This window comes from Artemia sp. Qi Xiang Cuo, chromosome 18, assembly GCF_049724085.1.
Source record: "Artemia sp. Qi Xiang Cuo chromosome 18, ASM4972408v1, whole genome shotgun sequence".
Taxonomy (NCBI): domain Eukaryota; kingdom Metazoa; phylum Arthropoda; class Branchiopoda; order Anostraca; family Artemiidae; genus Artemia; species Artemia sp. Qi Xiang Cuo.
In genome coordinates, this window is record NC_142811.1 from 3,774,626 (window position 1) to 3,802,620 (window position 27,995).

At 35.3% G+C, this 27,995-nt stretch overlaps 1 protein-coding gene across 3 annotated transcripts in view; it reads left to right on the forward strand.

The window, feature by feature from the left end:
• The window catches only part of LOC148941131 (uncharacterized), a 169,471-nt gene that overhangs the window by 69,999 nt on the left and 71,477 nt on the right, over positions 1-27,995 (forward strand). For 2 of the 3 annotated variants that reach the window (XR_016143251.1, XM_089103991.1), the window contains exon 2: positions 19,126-19,203. The exons of the other annotated variant lie outside the window; for it this stretch is intronic. The gene's annotated coding sequence lies outside the window, so the exon portion shown is untranslated. The remainder of the gene's footprint in view (positions 1-19,125; positions 19,204-27,995) is intronic. 3 annotated transcript variants of the gene reach the window in all.

The following is a 27,995-nucleotide window of genomic DNA, read 5'->3' on the forward strand; positions in this document are numbered from 1 at the left end:
GGTCTGTCATCAGGTGTGACTAGAGAAGCTGCTTTGATTAAGTGTCTTTAGTTTCGATAAAAGATTGTACCATATTTAGTTGATAAGTAGTACAATCTAGTCTCATCTACCTCTTTAATTATTTCCCCGCTTTTCCACAGCTCTTCCGGCTGTTTTCTGAAGAAGACCTGGTCACCTCCTTTGAGTTCGGGATGTTCTCGAGCATGCCAGTCATAGTAGGATTTCTGTCTGTTTTGAGCCATCTTTCTCCTTGCCAACAATTCAGAAGTTTGTATCACTCTATTTTCTAAGTTCTTTTCTGTGCATGGGAGTTTTGAGCGGAGCTGGTGGCTCATGAGCATTTGTGAGGGGGAAGTTAAACCGTCTATTCGGGTGTTACGGTATTCCAGAATTCCGAGGTACGGGTCCGATCCACTTTCACTTGCCTTGGTCATGATGCTCTTGCAAGTCTGGATAGTCTTTTCCACTAATCCCTTTGATTGGGGGTATATTGGACTTGAAGTTTTTAACTCAAATCCCCACTCTCTGGCAAACCTCTTGAATTCTTGGGACATGAATTGTCTACCATTATCGGACATCATGACCTGGGGTATACTATGACGGGCAAAATGCGACTTCAGTTTCAAAGTGACTTCTGCAGATGTTAATTCACGCGACAGATCAGTTTAAAAAAAGCGGCTGTGGTAGTCCACCACTAGGAGGTAGCTGGCTCCATCCCAGGTGAATATGTCACAGGCAACTTGTTGCCAGGGGAGAACTGAAACTGGTGAGCAGATAAGTGGCTCTTTTTGCAGACTCCTGCTGTTTTTTTGGCATGTGTAGCAGCTGACAATCAGACTTTCTGTGTCTGTGTTCAGTCGAGGCCAGTAGATGAGCATCCTGGCTCTCTGTTTAGTTTTCTCCACTCCTAGGTGTGACGCGTGTAGCTGTTTTAACGTTTCGGTTCTCAGACATGATGGTACGACTATCCTGTCTCCCTGGAATTTGATTTCGTCATTGATGCACAGTTCGTGTTGTACTCCCCGAAATGGAAGTACGTGACTAGGACATAGCTTGCGGCAAACTGGCCAGCCAGTTTCTATAATTTGTCTGAGTGCAACTAGCTGGGGGTCTTGTTTAGACTGGTTGCGTATTTCTTGCAGTTTTGAATCACTCACCGGAAGTAACTTGAAAAACTTGGTGTACATACGCTTCGAGTTCTCTCTGGCTTGTCTTGTCAATGTCTGACAGGTGGAGCCCTGATAAAGCATCAGCGACTGGTATTTCAGCGCCAGGTTGGTAAGTAAAACTCAAGTCGTATGGCTGAATCTGGAGCATCATCCTTTGTAGTCTTGCTGGGGCCTTGTGCAAAGGCTGTCGTAAGATGGTTTCGAGAGGGCGATGATCAGTGAACACCTTGACTTCCCTTCCATAAATGTAATGATGTAAGTATCGGCAGCCAAATACAATTGCGTAAAGTTCTTTTTCTAGCTGTGAGTATCTTTGCTCGGTAGACGTAAGGGCTCGTGAAGCGTATGCTATTGCCTGTCCATTTGTTGAGATGTATGCTCCTAGGCCGTGTGATGAGGCATCGACTGTCAGGTCAATTGAGGTACTTCGGTGATCAAAGAAATGAAGGTGCGACACAATGGAGCCAATCCCACTTCTGACACCATGCGGGCATGCGATATTTGGTAGATAAATCTTTATTTAAAACCCAGGCACCTATAATAAAGAGCACTATAAGCAAAGCAAGCAAGCATAAAGCATCAAGGCAAATAAGCATAAGCACGCAATAGCAGCTGGTGCACAACCACAAGCATAAAGCAAGGTATCACATAAAGCTACACAGGTGATTTGAGTTTCCTAGGTAAATATCTTGACTAAATCCATGTCTTTCTTTTCTTGGGAAGGAGTACTGTAGCAGTCTAGGCCATTCGGTCCCATGTTGGTATCGATTATTTTGATGGATTGGTTCGTTCAATGCAGCACGAAATAGGCTACAGAAGAATGTATAGTATCAAATGAGAAGGTACAAATCTCTAGAGTTAGATTATGCAGGTGATTTTAGTTTCCTAGATAAATATGTTAACTAAATTCATGTCTTTCTTTTCTTGAGAAGGAGTCCTCGAGCAGTCTAGGGCATTCGACCCCCTGTTGGTATGGATTATTTTGATGGATTGATTCGTTCCATGCAGCACGAAATAGGCTACAGAAGAATGTATAGTATCAAATGGGAAGGTACACATCTCTAGAATTAGATTATACAGGTGATCCGAGTGTAATAGATAAAAATGTTAACGAAATTAATACCTTTCGATTCTTGTAAATAACGACAAAGACCACACTGCCATTCCATCACGAACATCAAAAACAAAAATATAAAAAGACAAAGTATTCATTCAAATTATCTCCACTGTCTTATGAAAAGGATTCCCTATTGTTCTTCTTGTTTTTGATTTTCTTTTCTTGGGAAGGAGTCCTGGAGTAGTCTAAGGCATTTGGACCCCTGTTCGTATGAATTAGTTTGATGCATTAGTTCGCCCAAAACAGTACAACATAGGCTACAGAACAATACAGGGTATCAAATGGGAAGGTAAAAATCTCTAGAGTCAGATTATACAGGTGATTTGAGTGTCCTAGATAAAAATGTTAACGAAATTCATTTCTTTCTTTTCTTGTAAATAACGACAAAGACCACACTGCCTTTCCGTCACAAACATCAAAAACAAAAATATAAAACAACAAAATATTCATTTATTCAAATTATGAAAAGAATTCCCTATTGTTCTTCTTGTTTTTGATTTTCTTTTCTTGGGAAGGAGTCCTGGAGCAGTCTAGGGGATTCGGACTCCTGTCTGTGTGCATTATTTTGATGGATTAGTTCGTCCAAAGTAGTACGACAGAGGCTACAGAACAATACATGGTATCAAATGGGAGGGTAAAAATCTCTAGTCAGATTATGCAGGCGATTTGAGTGTCCTAGTTAAAAATATTAATGAAATCCATGTCTTTATTTTCTTGGGAAGGAGTCCTGGAGTAGTCTAGGGCATTCGGACTCCTATTCGTATGGATTATTTTTATAGATTAATAACAAAAAACTTTTTCCACAAAGTAAGTTATTCAAAAAAAAAGTAAAGAGCTCCATTATACCAAACATGAACAAACATAGAATCAAATAATCTACCAAGGATACAACTACTACAAATCAGTATAAATAAATAAATGAAACCCAAAACAAACAGAAATTAAAATAAATAACAGAGGCAAACTTAAAACAAGCAGAAATTAATATGAGTAGGGTTCTAAACCCCATGCTTTCTAAAAGCCAGAATATAATTTGTACTTTAATGAAAAAAATTAAATGAATTTACTGAAAAAAAATGGACATTGTCAGTTTAATATACATATGCTGATATTTATTCCTTAAAATCTTAATTAATTTTTGATTTCTTAAAGTTATAAAAGTAAAAACATTTAAAAGATTTTTTTTTCTGTAAAGTACAAATTATATTCTGGACTCTGTTATTTATTTTCATTTTGATTGTAAGTGTTTGGGGAAAAGATGGGCACGGGACGGGGGGGGGGCATTTGTCCTCTCATCACGTTTCGACTAATAAAAAAAGGCACTAGTCATCGCAATTTTCAATCGAATGAGCCCTTTTTGAAGCTTCCACGACAAGACTTTCTATAAGAACCTTATATGGCCACGGGGCATAACTTAGGACCCTTTTCCTGAGGGCTATGAGGTGAGGGTTGCCATCCTTATTGACATAATTTCCAGACCTTTCAACTGCGTTGAACAAAATGGCTGTATCAAAATGTTGATCGGAAATGTTTGGGGAAATGATGGGCGTGGGGAGGGGGTGATTTTCCCTGTGATCACTTTCGACTATTAAAAAGTAAAATAGCTCTCTCAATTTCAAATCCAATGACCCCTTTTTGAAGTTTTTACGACAAAACTTTCTATAAGAACATTATATACCCCTAGGGCATAACTTACAATCTTAGTCCTGAGGGCTGTGGGGGGGGGGAGTTGTCCTACACGAAAACATAATTTCCGGCCCCTTCAACTACGTTCAACGAAAAGGCTATATAAAAACGTTGATTGGAAGGGTTTAGGGAATTGATGGGCGTGGGGGGGCATTCGCCATTCTATCACTTTTGACTATTAATAAGGGCACTCGCCATCTCAATTCCCAATTGAATGAGCCGTTTTTGAAGTTTCTACGACAACGCATTCTGTAAAAACCTTATATGCCCCAGGGCATAACTTACAGCTTTTGCCCTGGAGGCTGTGGGGGGTTTGTCATTCTCAAAGGCATAATTTTGACCTTTGACCTACGTTAAACAAAATGCCCTGGGGGCATATAAGGTTTTTATAGAATGCGTTGTCTTAGAAACACATCCAATCAAAATTTTGAGATATCCATTTTGTTCAGCGTAGTTGATTTCCAGATAGAAAATATGTTTTGAGGAGGACAATCCCCCACAACCCTCAGTGCAAGGGTTTTAAGTTATGCCCTGGGGGCAATAAGGTTTTTATAGAAGGCGTTGTCGTAGAAACTTCAAAACAGGCTCATTCGATTAGAAATTCAAAGGGCTAGTGCCCTTTTTAATAGTCGAAAGTGATTGGAGGGCAGCTAGCACCCCCTCCCACGCCCATCATTTCCCAAAACACATCCAATCAAACTTTTGAGATATCCATTTTGTTCAGCGTAGTTGATTTCCAGATAGAAAATATGTTTTTGAGGAGCACACTCCCCCCAACCCTTAGGGCAAGGGTTTTAAGTTATGCCCTGGGTGTATATAGGGTTTTTATAGAAGGCATTGTCGTAGAAACTTCAAAAAAGGCTCATTCGATTGGAAATTCAAAGGGCTAGTGCCATTTTTAATAGTCGAAAGTGATTGGAGGGCAACTAGCTCTCCCCCCCCCCGCGCCCCTCACTTCCCCACACACCTCCAATCCAAATTTTGAGATAGCCATTTTGTTCAGCGTAGTGTATTTTCAGCACAGTAGACAGAATATAACAGTAAGCTTATCGCAGATCATTTCTGGCCATCGTGAACAAAAAGCTCCTCCCACTTCTTTCTGCCTTAGCTTGTTTAGCCTGTTTCTGCATTAGCAGTAAGCTTATCGTAGATCATTTCTGGTCATCGTGAACAAAAGCTCCTCCCACTTCTTTCTGCCTTAGCTTGTTTAGCCTGTTTCTGCATAAAAACCCCTGTCCGGGTTTTTATAATGGGTGAGATAGAGAATGATCATACTGGATAATATATGAACTTTGATTATTTGACAAAACATTTATCCTAAATCAAAACACTCTCAATAATCCGTCAAGGCAAGGGTTCTAAGTTTTACCCTAGGGGCTAGTGAGGTTTTTATAGAAGTTAATGTCGTTGCAGCTTAAAATACTGCCAATTCAATTAGAAGTTCAAAGGGCTAGTGCCTTTTTAATAGTCGAAAGTGATTTGAGGGCAACTAACCCCCCTCTCATGCCCACCTTTCCCCCAAACATATTCAATCAAAATTTTGAGACAACCATTTTATTAAACGTAGTTTTAAGTTCTGGAAATTAGGTCCTTGAGGATGACAACTCCCCCACAGCCCTCAAGGCAAATGTTGTAAGTAATGCCCTAGGGGCATATGAGATTTTGCATAGACAACATTGTCGTATAAATTTCAGAGAGGGCTCATTTGATTGGAAATTGAAAGCTCTAGTTCACTTTTTAAGCGTCAAAATATATTGGAGGGTAACCAGCTCCCCCCCCCTAAACCCTATTTTCCCAAATGCATCCAATACAAATTTTAAGATAGCTATTTTTTTTTAAAATAGTTCAAAGATTATATAACAAAAGTTCCGGTATTGACACAACCCACCAGGGCCCGGGGGCAGGCGTTATAAGTTATGCCCTGGGGGCAAATATGGGTCTTATGGAAGGGATGCTCGTATTAACTTCCTAGAGGTATCATTTGATTGGAAATTGAAATGTCTAGTTCACTTTTTAAGAGTCAAAAGAGATTGGAGGGCACCTAGCCCCCCCCCCTCCTCCTCGCCCTTATTTCCTCAAACCCATCCGCTAAAAATTTTGAGGTAGTTTTGTTTTAAATAGTTCAATTATCATATAGCAAAAACTAAGACGTAAATAACACCCCCCAGGGTCCGAGGGCAGCGGTTGTTAGTTATAGGGGAGTATATGTCTCTTTTTGTAAGGATGCTCGTAAAAAAATCAGAGATGGCTCGTTAGGGTTGATATTGAAAGTTCTAGCTACGTTTTTTCGAGTAAAAAGAGATTGGTGGATAACTTGCCCCTCCACGCCCCTTTTTCACCAAAACCATCCAATACAAATTTTGAGATAGGAATTAAATTAAAAATTTCTTAAAAGTCAGATAACAAAAGCTCAGGTGTCGTCACAACCCCCCGGGGCATGGGGGCAGGCGTTGTAATTTAAGCCCTGGGGCATATATTTTTCGAATGAAAAGGATACTCATATTAATTTTGTACAGGGATCATTTGATTGGATATTGATATACAACCCTTTTCGACAGTCGAATGCAATAAGAGGGCAACTGTACACCGCAGTCCTTTCCCCCCAAATAAAGCTGATAAAAAACTTGTAGTAGCCATTTTTTTATAAATATTTCAAAGATCATATAATAAAACTCCTTTACGTATAGTCATTTCGTTAAAAATAGTTCAAAGGTCAGATAAAAAAACTCCTGTGTCGACACAACCCCCCCAGGGCCGGGGCAGGCGTTGTAAGTATTGCTCTGGGGGCATATATGGTTCTTATGGAAGGTATACTCGTATAAACTTCAGAGAGGGTTCATTTGAACGGAAATTAAAAGTTGTAGTTCGTTTTATCAGAGTGAAAAAGATCGGAGGGCAATTATCCCCTACCGCCCTCCATAACTTTGGGCGTATCGGATGGATAAACCCATCCGATATAAATTTCAGGTAACCATTTTGTTAAAAATAGTTCAACCATCAGATATTGAAACTCCAGGGTTCACACAACCTCCCAGGGCCGAGGGTCAGGCGTTGTAAGTTATACTCTGGAGATTTATATGGTTTTATAGAAGGGATACTCGAATAAACTTCAGAGAGTGCTCATTTGATTGAAAATAGAAAGATCTATTTCAATTTTAAAGAGTCAAAATAGACCGAAGCTTAATCTAGTCCCCCCACGCTCTTTTTCTCCAAACCCATCCGATAAAAATTTTGAGATAGTAATTTTTTTAAAGGTTGTTCAAACATCAGATAATAAAAACTCCAAGGTTGACACAAACCCATTTTTTCACTTTGATATTGTTACTTTGATATCAGTTTTGATACTTTGATAAATATTTTATTTTTCTTTTAAGTTTGATTTTGAAATAAGGAATTTTTAAAAAGTTGAAATTTCTTTGTATCAAAAACGAACAAAAATTAATTAAAAAAAAACTTTTCGAAAAATTAAGTTTTTCAAAGAAAAGTAAAGGCCATTTTAAACTTAAGCTCAGAAGATACAAATACGTTTTAAAATTCAAACTCAAAACGACCAGAAATTTTATTAAAGAATAAATGAAACTGAAAACGAACAGAAATTAAATAAACAATCATAGCAAAAACATACAACAAGTAATGATATAAATGAATAAATAGATCTTAAAGCGAGTAATGCTTAGATTGAATATGAAAATCAAGCTTAAAACTAAAAAAATATTTTCCTATTGAAGTACAAATGAAACTTAAAACGAATAGAAATGAAATAAACAATCAATGCAATCAAACATACAATAGATATTAATGTAAATTAATAAATACATCTTAAAACGAGTGAGACTTAAATTGAATATGCAAATAAAGCTTTAAACAAACAAAAATCACCACAAATAAGAGTTTGGGTATGACCTCCTTCTCTCACTGTAAAAGTCTAAAACCTACTGCGTCATTGGCACTTTACTGAAAACTATATGCGTCTTGAACAGTCTTGGAAAGTATTAACACCATCAAATTGAATATTTGATGTATAATGATATTAATTGTTGAAAGATCCATCAGTTGAAGAATTTATTTCGCTGTAATTGTATTTTTATTTTCAATGCTGTAAGAACTGGAAAAGAAAATATTTGTAATATAAACCGTTTTCAGTTAAGCGCCAATGACGCAGTAGGCTTTTGGTTTTTATTTACAGTTAGGAAAGGAGGCAGTATCCAATCACTTGTTTGTAGGGAAACTATATTCGTCTTTAACAACTTTAAAAAGAGCTAAAGAATTCAATTCAATTCAATTTTATTTGAATAAAAACATAACACAAACATCAATAACAATAAAGATCCTAGAAGATAACTTGTTAAGGACCAAAAAAAGAAAAAAAAAATTAAAGTAACACTGAGAAAAAAAATAATAGAAGAATAAAACATTGGTAATTAGAGCAAATTTGTTAAAAATTGATAGATCAAATTAAAATATCAAGTTTTGTTACATTTTTGTATAACATTAAAAAACTTGTGGTTAGTCGAACACTGAAGGGAATTTTGTTTTGTTGAATACAATAGATTTGTAAATGGCAGATTACTGGGCAGTACTAGAAACGCATTTAGGAATTTTAAAGGCTCTATTGGATGAACGGAGACAGTGGGCTTCCGAATTATTAATATTATAATAGGTTAGTAGTTGAGGTGGAAGATTATTGTGGAAAGCAGAGTAAGCAAGCGATAAGTTTATTTTTTGTATGATTTGATCAAGTGGAGCTATGCCAAAATCTGAATACAAATCACGAGTTGAATATAGACGGGGAAGCCGAAAAACTGCTTTAATGGCACGGTTTTGGGCAAATTTGAGTTTTTTAGTGAAGGACCGTTCTGTATTTCCCCAAACAGATCCGCAATAATTTCGGCCAAAAGCCATATTGGTGAGGAGAAATCAAGGATACGGAGCGCTGACTGTCAAACAGAAAGGGAGACAGACATCTGAATATGATTCTCTCGAGCACTTTGGATATAACAGGAAGAATTGAGATTGGACGATAAATACCTATCTCAGTTGGATCGCCCTTTTTAAGAACTGGAATAACAATGGCTTACTTTAGTAAATCAGGGAAAACTCCGTGGGTTAAAGATAGGTTGGCAATATGCTTGATGGGTACGTAAACAAAAGGAGAAATGGTCTTCAGGAGCTTATTACTTAATCCAAGACAGTCAGGAGTAAAACTATTAGGGAGGGAACCGATGATTTATAGCACCTCATTGCTATCAGTCGGGCAAAAAAACATGTATCTAAAACTGAAGCAAGGGAATACAGCCTGTGAGGAGGAGCGGGAGTCAGTATGAGGAACATTAGAAAAATAATTATTAAATGCATCAGGTGCATGTAAGGGGTCAATTAATCTACCATTTGTGTCTTTAAGGCGAATAGGTATAGACTTTGATTTTCTATTTTTTGAAAGTATATCATTAATGGTGGACCAAATCTTTTTCAGGTTTCCTTTGCAATTGAGAATTTTTGTATAATAATAATTTTTCTTCGCTTCACGGATGAGTTTAGTGTACAAGTTTAAACTAAACTGAAATATTTTAAATTAAACTGAATATTTTATGTAGAATGATATTAATTGCTGAAAGCTTATCAGTTCAAAATGTTACTATAATTTTAATGTTTATTTTCAGAGATAAGTAAAAAAGAAAATATTTGTCACAAAATTGGCTTTCAGTAAAGCACCATTGACGCAGTAGGTTTTAGACTTTTACCGTGCGAGAAGGAGGTCATACCCAAACTCTTGTTTGTGGTGATTTTTGTTTGTTTCAAGCTTAATTTGCATATTCAATATAAGTTTCACTCGTTTTAAGATTTATTTATTAATTTCTAAGATCTATTCTTTGCTTTAAGATCTTTAAATTCTAAGCTTTAAGATCTATTTTTTGATTTATACCATTACTTGTTGTATGTTTTCGCTATGATTGCTTATATAACTTCTGTTCGTTTTGGGTATCATTTATTCTTTCATATAAATTTCGGGTCGTTTTAAGTCTGAATTTTAAAAGGTATTTGTATATGCTTAGCTTAACTTTAAAATTACTTTTACTTTTATTTGAAAAACTTATTTTTGGGAAAAGTTTTTTTTTAATTAATCATCCTCAAAGACCTAATTTCCAAAACTTTTGCTTGCGTTGAACAAAATGGATATCTCAAAATATTGATTGTATGTGTTTGGGAAAATGATGGGCGTTAGAGGGGCGTCATTGGCCCTCCAATGACTTTCAACTGTTAAAGAGGGCACTAGCCATTTCAATTTCCAATTGAATGAGCCCTTTTTGAAGTTTTTACGACAACACTTTGTATAAGACCTTATATGCCCACAGGGCATAACTTAAAACCCTCACCCTGAGAGGTGTGGGGAGGGGGGGTTTGTCATCCTCAAAGACATAATTTCCAGAACTTTCAACTACGTTGAACAAAACGGCTATCTCAAGATTATGATTGGATGTGTTTTGTAAAGGTTTAGCTGCCCTCCCATCACTTTCGTCTATTAAAAAGGGCACTAGCCCTTTCAATTTCCAATCAAATGAGCCCTTTTTGAATTTTCTACGACAACGCTGTCTATAAGAGTCTTATATGCCCCCAGGGCATAACTTACAGCCCTTGCCCCGAGGGCCCTGAGGATGTTATTATCCTCAAAGAGCTAATTTCCAAAAATTTCAACTGCGTTGAACAAAATGGATATCTCTAAATATTGATTGCATGGGTTTGGGGAATTGGTGGGCGTGAGAGGAGGGTCTTCTGCCTCCAATCAGTTTCAACTATTAAAAAGGGCACTAGCCATTTCAATTTCCAATTGAATGGACCCTTTTTGAAGTTTTTATGACAACGCTTTCTATAAGACCTTAAATGCCCACAGGGCATAACTTAAAACCCTCGCCCTGAGGGGTGTGGGGGGATTGTCATCCTCAAAGGCATAATTTCCAGAACTTTCAACTACGTTGAACAAAATGGCTGTCTCAAGATTAAGATTGGATGTGTTTTTGTAAAGGTTTAGCTGCCCTCCAATCACTTTCGTCTATTAAAAAGGGCACCAGCCCTTTCAATTTCCAATTAAATGAGCCCTTTTTGAAGTTTTTACGACAACGCTTTCTATAAGAGCCTAATATGTCCCCAGGGCATAACTTACAGCCCTTGCCCTGAGGGTGTTATCATCCTCAAAGACATCCCCAAAACTTTCAACTGCGTTGAACAAAATGAATGTCTCAAAATATTCATTGGATGTGTTTGGGGAATTGGTGAGCGTGAGAGGGGGTCATTTGCCCTCCAATCACTTTCAACTATAAAAAAGGGCACTAGCCATTTCAATTTCCAATTGAATGAACCCTTTTTGAAGTTTTATGACAAAGCTTTCTATAAGACCTTATATGCCCACAGGGCATAACTTAAAACCCTCGTCCTGAGGGCTGTGAAGGTTTGTCATCCTCAATTATCTAATATCCAGAACTTTCAACTACGTTGAACAAAATGAATATTTCAAACTTTTGATTGGATGTGTTTTGGGAAATGGTGGGTGTGAGAGGCGGTTTAGTTGCCCTCCAATCACTTTCGAATATTAAAAAGGGCAACAGATCTTTGAATTTCCAATTTAATGAGCCCTTTTTGAAGTTTCTACGGCAACACTTTCAATAAAAGCCTAATATGTCCCCAGGGCATAACTTACAACCCTTGCCCTGAGAACTGTGGGGGGAGTGTCCTCCTCAAAGACATAATTTCTAGATTATTCAACTACGTTGAGCAAAATGGCTATCTTGAAATTTTGATTGGATGTGTTTGGTGAAATGGTGGGCATCGAAAGGGTTTAGTTGCCTTCCAATCACTTTCGACGATTAAAAAGGGCACAAGCCCCTCCAATTTCCAATGAAATGAGCCCTTTTCGAAGTTGCTACGGCAATTCCTTCGATAAGATGTGTGCTGGTCTAAGACCAAAAAAAAAAAAAAATAATAAATAATACATTGCTCCAACATCGTTCTTTACTTAGGCAGAGCTATTGCGATGCCTATCATAAGTTCTTCCAATGCAACAGGACACAGGCTACAGAAGAATGCATGGTATCAAATGGGAAGGTAAAGATGTCTAGATTCAGGTTATAGAGGCGATTTGAGTGTCCTAGATAGGTTAACGAAATCCATGTCTTTCTTTTCTTGGGAAGGAGTCGTGGGGCATAAATTCGTCATGACGAATTTTTTGTCATTATTTGTCATAAGATCAACAACAACACGGCAAAAAAAAAAAAAAATCGTGGTTGCAGATAATGCTGCTGCCTCGCTCTTTACGCTAAAGTTTGACATTCTCACAACCCTATTTTTTTAAACAATAAAAAACTTTAGCGTAAATAGCGAGGCGTTTAGGAGGGGACAGCCCCTTTCATATACGGAATAATTTCCCTTCGTTTTAAGTCTTAACGTCAATCTTTACTTTCAGTTATAAAAACTTGTTTTTTTATTTAATAAAACTTAAGAAACGAGTTGAAACCAAGGTGAAACTTAAAACGAACAAAAATTACTAATTCGCAATTTATGCAAAATAGTTCTGTAAAACTGTTTCAAATCAACTGGTACGTGGTATTACAGGGTTCTGACAAGATAGTACTTTACTGAAAACTAAATTAGCCCGAGTTTCTTAGAGAATTAAAATTGTATAGTAAAATTTATTGACTTAATCAAACAGTTCGTGGTAACGAACTGTAAGTAAGGAGCGACCCGGCTCAATGGTAACCGAAATTCTAAAAAACGGAATTTTGATACCAATAGATACATCAAAAGAATCAGATTTTAATTCTGATTTCAAATATATAAGTTTCTTCAAGTTTAATTTTACACATCAAAAGTTACGGGCCTGAGAAAATTTGGCTGATTTTCGAAAAAAGGCGAGAAGACCCCCTAAAAGTTATAGAAACTTAATGAAAGTCACACCATCATATTCAGCGTACCAGAGAACCCTACTGTAGAGGTTTCAAGCTCCTATCTACAAAATTGTGGAATTTTCCATTTTGTGCCAGAAGAAAGATCACGGAAGCGTGTTTATTTGTTTTTTTGTTGTTTTTTTTTTGTTTTTTTCCCAGGGGTAATCGTATTGACCCAGAGTTCCTAGAATATCGTATGAGGGCTAATTGGAACGGAAATTAAAAGTTCTAGTGCCCTTTTTAAGTGACCAAAAAATGGAGGGCAACTAGGCCCCCTCCCACGCTCATTTTTTTCTCAAAGTCACCAGTTAAAATTTTGAGATAGCCATTTTGTTCAGCATAGTCAAAAATCTAATAAATATGTCTTTTAGGATGACTTAATACCCCACAGTTCCCAGGGGAAGGGCTGCAAGTTATGAACTTTGCCCATTGCTTACATATTGTATTGGTTATTGGGAAGTATACAGACATTTTCAGGATGGATCTTTTTCTGGTGGGGGAGGGGGGCTGTAGGAGGGGGTTACTCGGGAGGATCTTTCCGTGGAGGATGTTTCTTTGGGGTAAGAGACATTTCTATGAAGGTGGCGCCGGATTTCCAAGCATTATTTAAAAAACGATCAGAAATTAAATTTAAAAAAAACAAGTTTTTTCAACTGAAAGTAAGAAGCAACATTAGAAATTAAAACGAACAGAAATTATTACGTATATGAGGGGGTTCTCCCCCAAGTCAATTGTTCGCTCTTTACGCTACAGTTTTTTTTTAGTGCTTTCAAAAGAGCTATCTATTCTAATTCAACGGCCTTTGTGATTCAGGGGCTTGTGAATTAAAAAATCTTTTAACTTTTCAAACAGTTCGTGGTAACGAACTGTAAGTAAGGAGTGACCCGGCTCAATGGTAACCGAAACTCTAGAAAACGGGTTTTTAATACCAATAGATATATCAAAAGAATCAGATGTCAATGCTGATTTCAAATATATAACTTTCATCAAGTTTATAGCTACCCATCGAAAGTTACGCGCCTGAGAAAATTTTTCTGATTTTCTAAAAAAGTGGGAAAGACACCCTAAAAGTTATAGAAACTTGATGAAAATCACACAATCATATTCAGAGTATCAGATAACCCTACTTTAGAGGTTTCAAGCTCCTATCTACAAAAATGTGGATTTTTCCATTTTTTGCCAGAATAAAGATCACGGATGCGTGTTTATTTGTTTTTTTGTTTGTTTATTTGTTTTTTGTTTGTTTTTTTTTTCCAGGGGTGATCGTATCGTTCCAATGGTCCTAGAATATCGTGGGAGGGCTCATTGAAACGGTAATTAAAAGTTGTAGTGCCCTTTTTAAGTGAAAAAAATAGAGGGCAACTAGGCCCCTCCCACGCTCATTTTTTTCCGAAGTCACCCGATAAAAATTTTGAGATAGCCATTTTGTTCAGCATGGTCGAAAATATGATAAAAATGTCTTTTAGGATGACTTGATCCCCCGAAGTCCCCAGGGGGAGGGCTGAAAGTTATGAACTTTACTCAATGTTAACATATAGTATTGGTTATTGGGAAGTATACAGACTTTTCAGAGGAGATTTTTTCTGGTAGGTGGGGGAAGGAGAGGGTCGGGGGCTATATGGAAGGATCTTTCCATGAAGGAAGTTTTCATGGGGGGAGGGACATTGCTATGAAGGGGGCGCCGTATTTCCCAGCATTATTAAAGAAAAAGATCATTAATTAAATAAAAAAAAAAAAAGTTTTTCAACTGATCAACTGATTGTGATTAAGATGTCATTTTTAAAGAACTGGAAAAAAAATTCGAACTATATTTTAAAGAGCAGGGTATTGACTAGGGGGCGAAACACCTAATATACGTGTTAAAAATTTATGAATATAGAAGTTCGTTACGTAAGTTAATTCTAAGTTACGTATATTTATTACTAATAAAAACGTTCGTAAATAAAATTAAACAAGTTTCGAAAAAGCCATTTAACCAAATATAATATTCAAATTTTGTTTTAATTATTCATGTACGGTGAGCCAAAATCAAAACCTGCATTAATTCAAAAACGTTCAAAAATTAAATAAAAAAAACAAGTTTTTTTAACTGAAAGTAAGGAACGACGTTAAAACTTAAAACGAACAGAAATTATTCCGTATATGAAGGGGCTGTCCCCTCCTCAACGCCTCGCTCTTTACGCTAAAGTTTGACTTTCTCACAACTCTATTTTTTTAAACAATAAAAAAAATTTAGCGTAAAGAGCGAGGCGTTGAGGAGGGGACAGCCCCCTTCATATAAGGAATAATTTCTGTTCGTTTTAATTTTTAACGTCGTTCCTTACTTTCAGTTAAAAAAACTTGTTTTTTTTATTTAATAACGTAAAGAGCGTGGTATTGACCAAGGGGAGAACCCCCTCATATAAATAATAACATATACGTAAAAAAAAATAATAATAAAAAACAAGCGATACGGCTCAATAGTAATCGAAACTTTTAAAAACGGAATTTTGATGTCAATAAATGTATCAAAAGAATGGGTTTATAATGCTGATTCTAAATATATAAAAAATTTTAAGTTTAGTATTACGCATCAAAGGCTACAACCCTGAGAAAATTTACCTAATTTTTTAAAGAGGGGGGAAACATCCTCTACAAGTGAAAGAATTTTAATGAAAATCATACCGTCAGATTCAGCGTAACAGAAAACCCTATTACATAGGTTTCAAGCTCATATCTACAAAAATCTGCAACTTTGTATTTTTTGCCAGAAGAAAAATATACGAATATAGAAGTTCGTTACGTAAATTAATTTGTAAATTACGTCAGAACCAAATTTAGAGATAGCCATTTAGCAAAAGAAAAGTAAAATTTTTATGCAAATTTCGCTTACTTATTCAATGACGGTGAGCCAAAACAAAATCGGAAATTAAATAAAAAAAACAAGTTTTTTAAACTGAAAGTAAGGAGCGACATTAAAACTTAAAACGAACAGAAATTATTCCGTATATGAAAGGGGCTGTCTCCTCCTCAACGCCTCGCTCTTTACGCTAAAGTTTTTTTATTGTTTTAAAAAATAAAGTTTTGAGACAGAGTCAAACTTTAGCGTAAATAGCGAGGCGTTGAGGAGGGGACAGTCCCTTCCATATATGGAATAATTTCTGTTCGTTTTAAGTTTTAGTGTCGCTCCTTACTTTCATTTTAAAAAACTTGTTTTTTTTTATTCATGATCCATAAAAGGCTACTGAATACTTTATTTCTGCAGGCTACTTAAGGCAGTTTTTGCTCCTAAACCTGTTTTGTTGCGTCGGTTTGGAATTTTCGTAAAGCGCTAGTTTTTTTTTCAGAATTCTACAAATTATATATTTTTTATGAAATATAGAAAAAAAAATCACACGCCAGTTGTTTGAAACAGTTTTTCAAAAATATGCTGCAAAAATATAAAGCTGTTATTTTTGTTCGTTGTGAAATTCAACCACGATCGTCACTTTTATCAGAAAAACTTCGAATTTTAGATTAATTATAACTAGTTAAATAAAATTAATTGTATTTCAGAGGTAATCAGGACATATAATAAGAGCGTGCTATTTGCCCCTTCCTTTATATCAAAAGCTCTAAATGGCTTCAGTGTCATTTGCATTTTATTAAAAATGATTCGTATTTTAAACAGAGTGGTTTTTATTTGTCAAAATATCAACAACAACATCAACAAGAAAAATAGAAATAAAATCACCGAAATAACCAAGATAAATGAGAAGAACTAATAAAAGTAACTGATAGTTTTATATACAATGCTATTCATTGCTGGAAGTTTCGTCAATTTTGGATTTATTAATTTTAATAAAAGAGTAAATGTTTAAAATATGTTTTGTTTTCAGTAAAGTGCAGATAGCACTCTGGCCTTTAAGAGGCTTTGAGGGCGTCTACTTTCAATAGTCATAGCCTACTTCTATTACAGTCAGTCTACTTTTAATTGCTCGGCACACGTAGCTGATTTCGGGAACCGATTTCAGCATCAGTGGACAAACGATTGCAGTAAGAAAAATTTGTTGAAAGAAAAAAATTTATTGCGCGAGATTTTCAAAACAAAAAATCATGGGCACAAATAGTCAACTGGATTTTATTAATAGTTGCATGATTGATCTCAGTCTAGTTCTCAGTTTAGTTCTCAGCTCAGTAGCGGGGTCTTTCACCACAGACATCTCTGGCTGACTATTTTTTTATCCCTACTTTTTTTCTTTTAAAATCGGCGCTGATTTGGAAATCAGTTCCCGAAATCAAATACGTGTGCCCCTGCCCTTTATTTGCTGTTTTCACTACTGTTATTAATATGATGATTTTTTTCATATTTAATTTTTATGAAAAACAAAAATACACTGCTCGAAATAGATACTGTTTTCAATGCGGCGCAAATGGCGGTCTTGCCTTTAGAGGGCCTAAGAGGTGTTAGCCCTACCCATGGGCGCCCATAAGCTGAATTCCAGGGGGGGGGCAAACTTCGTCTAATTGCTACTTTTAATGCTATATAATAGAAATCTCAGAACAAAAATATAAAAATAAGGCAGCATCATTCAGCCGGGGGGGGCAAGCGCCCCCCCCCCCCTGCCCCCCCATATGGGCACCCATAGCCCTACCCCTGTTTCTGGTGATATTTGTTCGTTTTAAGTTTGGCCTGATCGGTCATTGTAATTTCTGTTCGTTATAGATTTGAACTATTATAGGACTTTATTACTGCGCATATTTGGCTTGATTTAGCTCTTTATCTTTCTGTGAAAAACTTATTTTTTGGAAAATACGAGTTTGATTAATAACTAGGTAAGGGCGATCATTCTAATCAGGGACACAAACCAATTTGTTTCATGAGCATTATGTTTTGGGGGAGGGAAATCCCTTAAAATGGCAAAAAGGCAAATGTAATGAAAATTTGATTTGCCTTTAGATTAAATAAAAAAAAAATCGAATATATATAAAAAGAGGTAATAGAAGTTATAATGAAAGATAATAAAATTGATAAATAATAATATATATATATTATATATATTATTAATATATATTATTATATATTATATAATATAGAAATGTAAACGAAATAATAAAAACCCAAAGTCAAAGAGCTATTAAATTAATTGAAATCACAAAAGACAGAATAAATAACACTTCATAGAAACAATGGAGAAGATATAAAAATCAGGGGCTTTCAGGAGACATGGGTACTCGCCAGATGATACCCTTTGTCTCCTAATTTCAAGTTGGCATCTGTAACAAGAAACCTTTGCGCATTTCACTTGAATAGCAAGCACCACATTAAGCACGAGAAAATCTTATCAATCATTATGGCTTGTATATAAACAAGCACTTAGTCAAGGCTAATGGGTGGTAAATAAATTGCTTGACTGTCTATTTGTTAAAGGAAGAAGTCGTAGTAGTTACAATACAGTTATATAGAGCTATTGAACCTTTTCAATTCTACAGACTGCAAAGAAACTTTCGAAGGACTGCATACTCTCTAGTTGTCACATTTGGAATACTCAAGGCAAGCACGCGTGCGGGGGGGGGGGGGGGGGTCAGGTCCGTCCTCCAAGTTCCAAAAGTTTTCCAAATTTCTGGGCACTTTTCATTCAAATTATCCTGGAAAAAAATACATTCCCCTCCTCCAATTGCCCGAAAAAAACCGCCAAAGTACCTCGTTTGGCGCCTTTAGGACTATAAGATATAAAAATTAAAAATAAACGGATTAGATAAACTAAGAAGACTAAATGAATTCAATAGACTCCAATGAATCCTGTGCCAAAAAAAAAAGAAAAAAAAACTTCTAAGAAACCAACAAAATTTTTACAGTTTTAGTAACAAGATAAAAAAAAGTGGCATCTTCAAGCATATTCAGGCATTATTTTAAATATAATATAACTCGTCGGCTTGACGTCTAACCCTAAAGAAAGAGTAAAAGGAATTTGAATTTAATTTCTTATTACGATTATAATAAGTAGCCATAGAACTGAAGTAAAAGACGGCGGAACACTTAGGGGCAAGGTCACGATGAAGCTGAGAAAAAATAAAACATGCACTTGAAAGACCATACTTGAAGAATATTAATTTAAAAAACAAAGTTTTTCCGAGGGAAGTAAAGAGCGAAGTTGAAACTTGAACGGACAAAAATTATTACTTCACAGCCTATTTAATATATATTAATATAACTAGTACAAATAAACCAACTAATTATGTTTCTCTATGCTTTCAGGATTATAGAAAACAAGCGCTTTACTGAAAACACAGACGTCAAGAATAAAAGACAGGATTACTGATTTAAGAGTCAAAAGTGAGTATTTAGCCTGAAAAAACTAAACGAATCTATAAAGTTTTTCATAGTCTTACACCAGTTGTCACATTAGTAACTTTCAGTATACGAATAAAATCATCTTCAAAACATATGCGTAAAACTAAATATTTTTTAATAGCCGCGAAGTAATTGAACAGCGTACAGAAATATTGGATTGACTTATCAAGCAGCATTTATCTCTCACCAGCTATAATACCAATAGTGGGTAATATACAGTCTTAAGTTGTAAGAAATATGTTTACTATGTTCACTAAGTTTATTCGTAAACAGAATCCTAGATTCGGGTGCTTTACCTGCAGCAGTGCTTCTAGATATTAAGAAAGCGTTTGATAGCATGCACCACGAAATATTACTAGGAAAGCTGGATCATATTGGAGTTAGTGGCCAAGTCCTAGATTGTTTTAAGTCTTACCTGGAAAATTGTCGAATGTACACAGGAAATGACCATACGAATGATGTCGTAGTTAACTGCGGGGTGCCACAGGGCTCTAAATAGGGACCGGTCTTGTTTCTTGTTCACGTAAATGATCTTCAGCAAGTACTGACTCCTGCAAGTCATAGCCATTATTGCTGCAAACTATGTCACCCACAAACGATGCCGGGGTCTATAGTAGAAGCCGAGGACGAACTAACGGTATTTGCGGATGACTCACTTATGGCAAGCTCAGAATGGAACATCAAGTCTCTCAAAACGAAGCTACAAGACATTCTTGAAGAAACGTACCTGTGGATGGACGCAAATCGTCTAGTCATCAACATTGACAAATCGAGTGTATTATTTTTTTCACGTATAGATTCGCTAGCTCCTGATGTGATTGGTATTGAAACCTCTCGTGGACTTATCAAGAGACCAGAAAAAGAACACGTTCGTTACCTAGCGGTTTTAATCGACGAAAACCTCTCGTTCAGACACCACATAGCAAGTGTCGAGACGAAGCTTTCAAGGAACCTTGGAATCTTGAGAAAACTCAGTCACCATTTCCCTAAGAAAATACTGATCCTGATTTACAATGCAGTTATAAAGCCTCACATTCAATATTGTTCTACGGTTTGGCAATCTAATTTCAAGACACATTTACAGAGACTAAACTCAGTTCACAATAAAGCACTTCAAATTTTAGGCCCAGCACCGAACAGACTATCAATGGCATCACTTTACAAACTATCTTGCACCGTTTTTTGTTTTAAATATTTTTCAGGAACATTCCCATCACCATTTAGAGGCTTATTAACACTAGCATCACAAATCCATAGTTTAAATACACGATCTTCATCATACATTTACACACCCCCGACACCGACAGCTAGGTCGGAATTTTCTCCTAGAATTGCGTGTGCTAGAGAGTGGAATGCACTTCCGCAAGAGCTGAGGTCACTTAGGTCTCTCGGCTCCTTTAAAAAGAATGTGAAAAAATATCTAAAAGATTAAATATTTTTTAATAGATTTATTTTATTATTATTATGTTTATAATTTTTCGATATTATTATTAATTATCATATTTTAGTTTGATACTTCAAGGGGTGTGAGCAGAGGAGAAGTTATTTTAAATTTATTGTTATTTGATGGCGGTTCGGGGTGGAAAATGGAGAGGACAGGAGGCCACGCTGTATTTAGAGTGTGCAATTATTGCGGGCCCAAACATGCATCGATGCACAAGGAACTAAGTTAAGTGTATTTTTATATATATTTTTTTGAATTAAAACCCATATTGAACTGAACTGAACTGAACTTGAAATGAAGATCAAATAAGACATTCTCTCTATAGAAGAGTGAATTCCAAGCTATGATACAAACTCTAAAGCTAATGTATAGTCCTAATACTATCAAGATAGCCTTACTTCGAACTTCTGTACAACCTAATCATGACATGTCCTTTTAAGAACCAAAACGAGAGCCAGTCATTGAACTGAGCCATTGTGCAGAAGTGATACCAAATTAAACGTAAAAAAAATTAAGGAAATCCTAAAATGGATTGTTGCTTTATATTAAAAGGGATTGATCCAAAAAGAAATTGATAATATTTTGATTCTATAAAAAAGTGTCCTTAATTGTTTTGCTTTTACTGTAAAAAAAACTCCTATATTATTTTGTGTTTTCAGTAAAGCGCTAGTTTTATATAATCATAAAAGCATAGGGAAACATAATTAGTTGGTTTATTTGTACTAATTATATTAATATATATTAAATAGGCTGTGAAGTAATAATTTATGTCAGTTTTAAGTTTCAACTTTGCTCTTTACTTCCCTCGGAAAAACTTGTTTTTTTTTATTAATCTTTGTTCGTTTTTGATTAAAATTTAATGCAGAAAAAACGCTGCCATGATCTTTTTTATTTATACGGAATAACGCATGTTCGTTTTAAGTTTTAATATCACCTCTTACTTTCAGTTGAAAACTTATTTTTAATATAGTTTTTAATTATCACCCATCTAGGGGAGATAAGACAGCTATAAAAAATACTGCAAACAACCTTGACAACTAAGAAAACCTTTCAGTCTATAACATAAAGTTCATTATCCATACTTCACGAAACAATACATTTTTTTCAAGAACGTTTGTTTTTCGATAAGCAAAAAGCTGTTTTTACTCGGCCAACTTCGCCTGAAAAAGCCATAATGAAGAAAGGGCTTTATAAATCCCCTACTGACTAGCAGAAACTAGAAGGCTACTGTAACAAAAAAAAGCTGTTTAAGGGCTCATTTAAAAGCTTATATTTATACTTAATCGCTTTTTATAAATTTGATAGCACATTCCCAAAAAGTGCAATTTCGGTTGTTTCCCCAACTTTTTTAACAACTTTTCATGTGTATTTGTTTGTATTGATTGTTTATTTAATTTCTGTTCGTTTTAAGTTTCATTTATTCTTCAATAGGAAATTTTTTTTCGTTTTAAGCTTGATTTTCATGTTCAATCTAAGCATTACTTGCTATAAGATCTATTTATTCATTTATATTATTACTTGTTGTATGTTTTTGCTATGACTGTTTATTTAATTTCTGTTCGTTTTGGGTTTCGGTTATTCTTTAATAGTAATCTCTGGTCGTGTTGCGTTTTAATTTTAACATGTATTTGTATCTGCTGAGCTTAAGTTTAAAATGGCCTTTACTTTTCTTTGAAAAACTTATTTTTTGGAAATTTTTTTTTAATTAATAATGGTGAAAAAATGACCGTTTTAACATTTTTTAAACTTTTAGTTACTATGCGCTGTGGTTCGCTCTTTACTATATTGCAGCTAATGCTTCAATCATTGCAAATTCTCCTCAGAAACTAGTTAACATTAAAATCTGTGAAAACTAATAGATGGTAAAATTTTTTAAAACCTAGTAAATATAAGCGATAGCTGATAATTGAGCCATTAAACATCTATCTATGACGGTGTGGTAGCCTGCTAATGTTTCAGTAGCTTACTGATGAGCAGACGAATTATGAAACTTACTAAGGGGGCTGGGAGGGGAGTTTGCGGGATGGGTTCCTGTGAACCTCCAGTTAAGGGTTCTGGAGCATAACTATTACAATGACATCTTTTTTGTACTTGAGAGCCTTTCCACTTAAGAAGTGGCACAATAAGTTTTGTTTTCAGTGCTATATCATAATTATGAACGTAAAATTGAAAAAAAGCACGTATATAAGAGCGTATTTAAAACGTATATAACATCTCTTTTATAAGTTCTGCTAGCCCAAGATCCTCATACCTTAAAAAAAAAATTGTTTTAGATTCAACAAAATTTGTTCGTAATGTTTACAAACAACAAAATTGGAATTTAAACAGCTTAAATTGAATATTGGAGAACATTTTGGAATTCCATGGTCATTATTGAATATCCAATTTGTTGAGAAACTAAAATGTTGAATTCCCATACCCGAATTGAATTTTTAATTTTTTGACAAAATAACATGTTGGATTTTAAGGTCCTTACTGGATTTCCATCTTGTTTGCTGGATTTCCTGTTCTTTTATTGGATTTCCATCACTAGCGATGTTCAATTTCCTGGGTCTACAGTCTAATACCTAGTTTTCAGGATTCAGTTTCCCTTCCTTTTTTCTGAAGCATCAATAAATACAAAAAATAATCTCATTTATTTTACAAGAACAGAATATTAAAAAAAAAAATTCTACCAGATAATATGACACCTCTTAACGGCTGCATTTTTTCATGGTTGAAATCATTAAATCAATGGCGTAATAGCAGGCCGATAGAAGACACTTGAGTAAGAAATATCTTCCAATCAGGAAAACAGTGACAAACGGACCTGAAATGAAATCGAGGCACAAATAAAAGAAAGACTTGCCTCCTTTTCCTACCTCCAGAGCTGAACGGTTGCAATAATAATGCCACGAATCTGTCTTTTCTGAATAACTTTTACTTACTCATCAGATCTCATCAATTCTCTTGTTTGCCACCTCATCAAATCTGTGTGCTATAAAATTGAAACCTTGCAAAATAGATCTTCTGCTTAGATGAACTACAAAAAAAATGTTTTCAGCTTTACAACTTTGCTCAATCCCAATTTATAAGGTTTTAAAGATATGCAAATACATTTCCTAAATTTTGAAGAAAAAAAAACAGTTGAAAAAAAAACAGTTCAAAAATATTTTGAAGAAAAAAACGGTTGAAAAAAAACAGTTAAAAAATTTTTTGAAGAAACGGGAATTGCATTTTCGGAACTAAAACTTGAGAAAAAGAAACAAATAACTGAAAATTAAGGGGAAATGTTGTTTTTTCAAAATTTCAATAAGTATAGACCTGTCATTTAGGCAAATTAAAGGACCATCTAGAGGGAGAAGGAGTGGAGGTAGGTGCTTAAAACTACTTTCCCGGAGCATACTTTGATACTTAAGTACTCTCTGGAACACACGTGCTATATTATATAGGGAAGATGCGAGTTTCTTTCGAAACAGGTTTCTTTCATTCAATAGAGAAATGGATTGTAAAGCCTGGTTTGTTATCCGGTTTACAAGATTTAAACTATTGCTTTATTGGATTTAGGGGGAAAAAATGCACCTAGGTTAGGTTAGGTATTCAACAAATGCACTGCTTTCCAAACCCCCCCCCCCCATAATGTGCAAATATATAGCCGGAATTTGTTTCTAAACTATTATATTTTTATCCTATTTTGTTTAACTTCATTAGCATCAACCAAACTTCACTTTTCGCGTGTGTTCAAGATAGTACATAAGAACCTATACTTTAGCCTGTAGATCCATCTCTGAAAGTTACATTTTCCAAACCTAACCCCTTTCCAAGATAGCCAAAAGTAGCTGAAGTAGAATTAGTATTGTTCTATTAGCTCGCAAGCCACGCAAGATACATGATAAAAGAAACTAGTCAAACAGGCTCTTTCAACGGAGAATTGGATTGCAAACCGTGGTTTATAACTGCGTTTAAAATATTTAAACTTTAGTTTTTTGGGGCTTAGGGGGGGGGGAAGGTACCTAGGTGAGGTTACGTATTTAATATGTGCTGTGATTTACCCCCCACCCCCCTAATGTGCAAATATATAACCGAATTTTGTTTCTAAATAATTATATTTTTGTCCTATTTTGTTTTATTTCATTAGCAATAACTAAACTTCACTTCTTGCATGGCTTACAGCTAATAGAACAGTACCGTAGAATTTTACCAATTTTTTTCTATTTATAAAAATATAGTATCTTAAACATTTTGGGCAACATAAGACACAAGTTTTCAATATTAATAAACTAAACTGAATACTTACCATCACAATCAGACTGTCATTTCTCTGTGATCTCTTTGAATCGGAATGGCTTCTCTCTCTGATCTGAATTCCCCCTAGGCAAAATCGTCGCTTCGTCGTTTAAAGGTCTTAACATTAAATCTACTTCTGTCGTTTGTTGGTAGATGAAGGAGACGATTTTTTTTGTCAAATTGATCTCAAACCATAACATTCGAAAACAAAATAACAGACAAATTAGGTCTTGGGAGGAGGTTTAGTTGCCCTCCAATCTTTAGGGTCTCTTAAATAGGACTCTAGAACAAAAAACAACAAATAGAAACGCATCCGTGATCAGTCTTCTGGCAAAAACATACAATTCCACATTCGTGCAGATATTAGATCATAACTCCCCCAATAACATTTTCTGATACGCTAAATCTGAAGGTCATATTTACATTAAGATTTATTGACTTTTTGGGGGATGTTTCTCCCTTTTTCGAAAATCAAACCCCCCCCCCCTCCCTAATGTGCAAATATATAGCCGAAATTTGTTTCTAAACTATTATATTTTTATCCTATTTTGTTTAACTTCATTAGCATCAACCAAACTTTACTTTTCGCGTGTGTTCCAGATAGTACATAAGTATCCATACTTTAGCCTGTAGATAAATCTCTGAAAGTTACATTTTCCAAACCTAACCCCTTTCCAAGATAGCCAAAAGTAGCTGAAGCAGAATTGGTATTGTTCTATTAGCTCGCAAGTCACGCAAGATACATGATAAAAGAAACTAGTCAAACAGGCTCTTTCAACGGAGAATTGGATTGCAAACAGTGGTTTATAACTGCGTTTAAAATCTTTAAACTTTAGTTTTTTTGGGGTTTAGGGGGGGAGGTACCTAGGTTAGGTTAAGTATTTAATATGTGCTATGCTTTACCCCTCACCCCCCTAATGTGCAAATATACAACCGAATTTTGTTTTTAAATAATTATATTTTTATCCTATTTTGTTTTGTTTCATTAGCATTAACCAAACTTCACTTTTCGCGTGTGTTCAAGATTGCACATAAGAACCTACACTTTAGCCTGTAGATCCATCTCTGAAAGTTACATTTCCCAAACCTAACCCCTTTCCAAGATAGCCAAAACTAGCTGAAGCAGAATTGGTATTGTTCTATTAGCTCGCAAGTCACGCAAGATACATGATAAAAGAAACTAGTCAAACAGGCTCTTTCAACGGAGAATTGGATTGCAAACAGTGGTTTCTAACTGCGTTTATAATATCTAGACTTTATTTTTTGGGGTTTAGGGGGGGAGGTACCTAGGTTAGGTTACGTATTTAATATGTGCTGTGCTTTACCCCTCACCCCCCTAATGTGCAAATATACAACCGAATTTTGTTTCTAAATAATTATATTTTTATCATATTTTGTTTTATTTCATAAGCATTAACCAAACTTCACTTCTTGCATGGCTTACAGCTAATAGAACAGTACCGTAGAATTTTACCAAATTTTTTTTTATTTATAAAAATATACTACCTTAAACATTTTGGGAAACATAAGACACAAGTTTTCAATATTAATGAACTAAACTGAATACTTACCATCACAATCAGACTGTCATTTCTCTGTGATCTCTTTGAATCAGAATGGCTTCTCTCTCTCTGATCTGAATTCCCCCTAGGCAAAATCGTCGCTTCGTCGTTTAAAGGTCTTAACATTAAATCTACTTCTGTCGTTTGTTGGTAGATGAAGGAGACGATTGTTTTTGTCAAATTGATCTCAAACCATAACATTCGAAAACAAAATAACAGACAAATTAGGTCTTGGGAGGAGGTTTAGTTGCCCTCCAATCTTTAGGGTCTCTTAAATAGGACTCTAGAACAAAAAAACAACAAATAGAAACGCATCCGTGATCAGTCTTCTGGCAAAAACATACCATTCCACATTCGTGCAGATATTAGATCATAACTCCCCCAATAACATTTTCTGATACGCTGAATCTGAAGGTCATATTTACATTAAGATTTATTGACTTTTTGGGGGGTGTTTCTCCCTTTTTCGAAAATCAAACTCCCTGATTTCAAAATCCCTTAATCCATCAAAATCTCCTTTTCTTCTGAGGCTTAGAGCCTTTGGTGGATAGATATCAAACTTAATGAATTTATATATTTGCAATCTGCATAAAAACCCAATTCTTAAAGATTGTTATCAAAATTCCATTTTTGAGTTTCGGTTACAATTGAGCTGAGTCGCACCTTATTTACAGTTTAACACTATGAACTGTTTGATAAAACTTATTGGGCTAAAGTCCTATTTTTTAATTAACCCTGTAGCAAACCGGAGTTTTTGAAGCACGGTTCATGCTATTAAAGTGTAGTATTTCTGAGTCCAGTTGAAATGTGCACTATTTTAGAAAATTATCGTTGTTGGGGATGCTTTTTGTTCCTTTACGTGCACATAAAGGACAGAAATACCCTTACAGGCGTATTCTTTTCTTGGATATTTTTTTCTTTACTTGGTTATTCAGCGTAAGCAGCAAATTTATGGTAAATCCAGGGAAGATTTTTTTTTGAAACGCTTTTTGGGTCTCATTACAAAAATGACGTTTTCGCAAAAACATAAGTTGTTCCCACAAAAGGATTTTTGTTATTAATTAGAAAAAACTGAATTCAGAAAGCAATATATTTTCATCGTTTAGTACTGTTAAGATTAGGGTAGCATCTTAAGAAACTATCAGGCGTCTGTATAATTAACAGGCGTCTAACAGGTGTCTTCTTTTCTTCGATATATTTGCTTACTTGGTTATTCAGCGTTAGCAGCAAATTTATGACAAATCCCGGGAAGAATTTCTTTTTTAACGCTTTTTGGGTCTAATTACAAAAATGAGGTTCATCGCAAGTAGAATGGCCCCTATTGATACAGAACGAACCACGTGGTTTATGGTCCTAATATGGGCATAGAGTCCCTAGGGAAGATGGATTTCTGAGAAATTGATTGCGTAATCAAAGTGTGTCAACAACAACAACATCGACCTTGACATTCGCTGAGAGCGTGCACTTACAACAACAACAACATCGACCTTGGAACACCTGTG